This window comes from Arachis ipaensis, chromosome B1 (genome assembly GCF_059453495.1).
Source record: "Arachis ipaensis isolate K30076 ecotype BB chromosome B1, ASM5945349v1, whole genome shotgun sequence".
NCBI classification, from domain to species: domain Eukaryota; kingdom Viridiplantae; phylum Streptophyta; class Magnoliopsida; order Fabales; family Fabaceae; genus Arachis; species Arachis ipaensis.
In genome coordinates, this window is record NC_142436.1 from 19,696,463 (window position 1) to 19,701,253 (window position 4,791).

A 4,791-nucleotide genomic window follows, 5' to 3' on the forward strand; every position below is an offset into this window, starting at 1 on the left:
ATTGTTAAACCTGTTTCTTCCACCATTATTAAAGCCTTGTTGAGGCTTTTGATCCTTCCATGAGAAATTTGGATGATTTCTCCATGATGAGTTATAGGTGTTTCCATAAGGTTCACCTAAGTAATTCACCTCTGCTATTGCAGGGTTCTCAGGATCATAAGCTTCTTCTTCATAAGAAGCCTCTTGAGTACTGTTGGATGCAGCTTGCATTCCATGCAGACTCTGAGAGATCATATTGACTTGCTGAGTCAATATTTTATTCTGAGCCAATATGGCATTCAGAGTATCAACTTCAAGAACTCCCTTCTTCATAGGCGTCCCATTACTCACAGGATTCCTTTCAGAAGTGTACATGAACTGGTTATTAGCAACCATGTCAATGAGTTCTTGAGCTTCTGTAGGCGTTTTCTTTAGGTGAATGGATCCACCTGCAGAAGTGTCCAGTGACATTTTTGATAGCTCAGATAAACCATCATAGAATATATCCAGGATGGTCCATTCTGAAAGCATGTCAGAAGGACACTTTTTGGTCAACTGTTTGTATCTTTCCCAAGCTTCATAGAGGGATTCACCTTCTTTCTGTCTGAAGGTTTGAACATCAGCTCTAAGCTTGCTCAGCTTTTGAGGAGGAAAGTACTTGGCTAAGAAAGCCGTGACCAGCTTATCCCAAGAGTTCAGGCTGTCTTTGGGTTGAGAATCCAACCATAATCTAGCTCTGTCTCTTACAGCAAAAGGGAAAAGCATGAGCCTGTAGACTTCAGGATCTACTCCATTAGTCTTAACAGTATCACATATTTGCAAGAATTCAGTTAAGAACTGAAAAGGATCTTCAGATGGAAGTCCATGAAACTTGCAGTTCTGCTGCATCAGAGAAACTAATTGAGGTTTTAGCTCAAAGTTGTTTGCTCCAATGGCAGGAATGGAGATGCTTCTTCCATGTAAATTGGAATTAGGTGCAGTAAAGTCACCAAGCATCTTCCTTACATTATTATTATTTTCGGCTGCCATCTCCTCTTCCTGTTCGAAAATTTCTGTAAGGTTGTCTCTGGATTGTTGTATTTTAGCTTCTCTTAATTTTATCTTCAGAGTCCTTTCAGGTTCTGGATCTGCTTCAACAAGAACGTCCTTGTCCTTGCTCCTGCTCATATGACAAAGAAGAAGGCACAGAAAAATAATAATAATAGGGATCCTTTTTGCCCAAGCACAAAGGTTCCCTTATGTGAGTAGAAGAAAAGAAGAAAAGAAAATCTGAACTCAGAGAGAGAGGGGGTTCGGATTTTTGGTGAGTTGAAGGAAAGATGTTAGTATATCAATAAACAAATAGAAGAAGATGAGAGGGGGAAGTGAATTTTCGAAAACAATTTTTGAAAAAGAGTTAGTGATTTTTGAAAATGGTTTTTGAAAAATGTTAGTATTTTTTGAAATTTTTTTTAAAATAAAAAATAAAAATAAGAATAATTAGTTAATTAAAAAGAAATTTTTGAAAAAGAGGGAAGATATTTTCGAAAATTAGAGAGAGAGAGTTAGTTAGGTAGTTTTGAAAAAGTTAAGAAACAAACAAAAAGTTAGTTAGTTGGTTGAAACAAATTTTGAAAAGATAAGAAGTTAGGAGGTTAGAAAAGATATTTTGAAACCAACTTTTTGAAAAAGGTAAGATAAGAAGATATTTTAGAAATTAGTTTTGAAAAAGATTTGATTTTTAAAATCTCAATTAATGATTTGATTCATAAGAAATCATAAGATATGATTCTAGAACTTAAAGTTTGAATCTTTCTTAACAAGCAAGTAACAAACTTCAAATTTTTGAATCAAAACATTAATTGATTATGTTATTTTCGAAAATTTGATATAAAAATAAGAAAAAGATTTTTGAAAAATATTTTTGGAATTTTCGAAAATAACTAAGAATTTTGAAAAAGATTTGATTTTTGAAAAAGATTTTGAAAAAGATAAGATTTTCAAACTGAAAATTTGATTTGACTCATAAGAAACAACTTGATTTTAAAAATTTTTGAAAAAGTTAACTCAAATTTTCGAATTTGATGAGAGAAAAAGGGAAAGATATTTTTTTTTATTTTTGAATTTTTATGATGAGAGAGAAAAACAACAAAAAGACTCAATGCATGAAAATTTTGAATCAAAACAATGAATGCATGCATGAATGATATGAATGTCAAGATGAACACCAAGAACACTTTGAATGTCATGATGAACATCAAGAACATATTTTTGAAAAATTTTTAATGCAAAGAAAACATGCAAGACACCAAACTTAGAATTCTTTAATGCTTAGACACTAAGAATTCAAGAATGCATATGATAAACATGAAAAGACACAAAACAAAAAATCATCAAGATCAAACAAGAAGACTTACCAAGAACAACTTGAAGATCATGAAGAACACTATGAATGCATGATATTTTCGAAAAATGCAAGATGCATATGCAAGTGACACCAAACTTATAACATGACTCAAGACTCAAACAAGAAACAGAAAAATATTTTTGATTTTTATGATTTTCTAATTTTTTTTTGGATTTTTCGAAAATTAATTGAAAAAGGAAAATAAGGATTCCAAAATTTTTAATATGAATTCCAGGAATCTTGCAGTGTTAGTCTAAAGCTTCAGTCCAGGAATTAGACATGGCTCACTAGCCAGCCAAGCTTTCAATGAAAGCTCCGGTCCAAAACACTAGACATGGCCAATGGCCAGCCAAGCTTCAGCATGTAATTCAGACATGACACGCCTGACATACTCATTTCCAAAGGAATTAGACATGGCTTTACAGCCAGCCAGGCTTCAACATGCTTCATGAAACACTAGAATTCATTCTTAAAAATTTTGAAGCCAGAGAATAATTTATTTTTGAAAACATTTTTATTTTTTTTCGAAAACAGATGAGAAAATTTTAGAAATATTTTTGAAAATAAAATAAAAAGAAAATTACCTAATCTGAGCAACAAGATGAACCGTCAGTTGTCCAAACTCAAACAATCCCCGGCAACGGCACCAAAAACTTGGTGCACGAAATTGTGATGTCCAGGCTCAAACAATCCCTGGCAACGTGAGCAACTTGGTACGCGCAATCGTGATTACACTTTGATTATGTAAAATTCATGGCTCTTTCTTTCCCTGGCAATGGCGCCAAGAACATGGAGCCAATACCATGGTTCACAACTTCGATACAACTAACCAGCAAGTGCACTGGGTCGTCCAAGTAATACCTTACGTGAGTAAGGGTCGAATCCCACGGAGATTGTTGGTATAAAGCAAGCTATGGTCACCTTGCAAATCTCAGTTAGGCAGATATAAAATAGTAATGAGGTTTTCGAAATTAATTAATAAAATAGGGATAGAAATACTTATGTAATTCATTGGTGAGAATTTCAGATAAGCGAATGGAGATGCTTTCGTTCCTCTGAACCTCTGCTTTCCTGCTATCTTCATCCAATCAGTCTTACTCCTTTCCATGACTGGCTTTATGCAAGGGCATCACCGTTGTCAGTGGCTACATCCCCTCCTCTCAGTGAAAAATATGCTCACATGCTCTGTCACAGCACGGCTAATCATCTGTCGGTTCTCGATCATGCTGGAATAGGATTCACCCTCCTTTTGCGTCTGTCACTAACGCCCAACAATCGCGAGTTTGAAGCTCGTCACAGTCATTCAATCATTGAATCCTACTCGGAATACCACAGACAAGGTTTAGACTTTCCGGATTCTCTTGAATGCCGCCATCATTCTAGCTTACGCCACGAAGATTCTGGTTAGGAGATCTAAGAGATATTCATTCTAGCTTATTTCATGTAGAACGGAAGTGTTTGTCAGGCACGTGTTCATAGGGGAGAATGGTGATGAGCGTCACACATAATCATCACCTTCATCACGTTCTTGGGTGCGAATGGATATCTTAGAAGCGAAATAAGATGAATTGAGTAGAAAACAGTAGTACTTTGCATTAATCTTTGAGGAACAGCAAAGCTCCACACCTTAATCTATGGAGTGTAGAAACTCTACCGTTAAAATTACATAAGTGAAAGGTCCAGGCATGGCCGAGATGGCCAGCCCTCAAACGTGATCTAAGATAGCATACAACTGATCAAAGATCTCAAAAATACTAGTAAAAGGTCCTATTTATAATAAACTAGCTACTAGGGTTTACAGAAGTAAGTAATTGATGCATAAATCCACTTCCGGGGCCCACTTGGTGTGTGTTTGGGTTGAGCTTGAGTGTTGCACGTGTAGAGGTCCTTCTTGGAGTTGAACGCCAGTATTTGTGCCAGTTTGAGCGTTCAGCTCTGGTTTTGGCTCCTTTTTTGGCGCTGGACGCCAGATTTGGGTAGAAAGCTGGCGTTGAACGCCAGTTTATGTCATCTATTCTTGGCCAAAGTATGGACTATTATACATCGCTGGAAAGCCCTGGATGTCTACTTTCCAACACAATTGGAAGCGCGCCATTTCGAGTTCTGTAGCTCTATAAAATCCACTTTGAGTGCAGGGAGGTCAGAATCCAACAGCATCAGCAGTCCTTTTTCAACCTCTGAATCTGATTTCTGCTCAAGTCCCTCAATTTCAGCCAGAAAATACCTGAAATCACAGAAAAACACACAAACTCATAGTAAAGTCCAGAAATGTGAATTTAACATAAAAACTAATGAAAACATCCCTAAAAGTAACTAGATCCTACTAAAAACATACTAAAAATAATGCCAAAAAGCGTATAAATTATCCGCTCATCACTCGGCCTACAAGAAAAAGAGCTCAGAGCATATCCGAACAGCTTATTCGG

The 4,791-nt window shown here is 36.1% G+C and overlaps 1 non-coding gene across 1 annotated transcript; it reads left to right on the forward strand.

Annotated features, from left to right (window-relative positions):
• Positions 1-504: 504 nt before the first annotated feature.
• Positions 505-612, forward strand: LOC148575882 (small nucleolar RNA R71). The gene has a single exon (XR_015903184.1). It is a non-coding gene; the product is annotated as a small nucleolar RNA R71 (small nucleolar RNA).
• Positions 613-4,791: the final 4,179 nt, after the last annotated feature.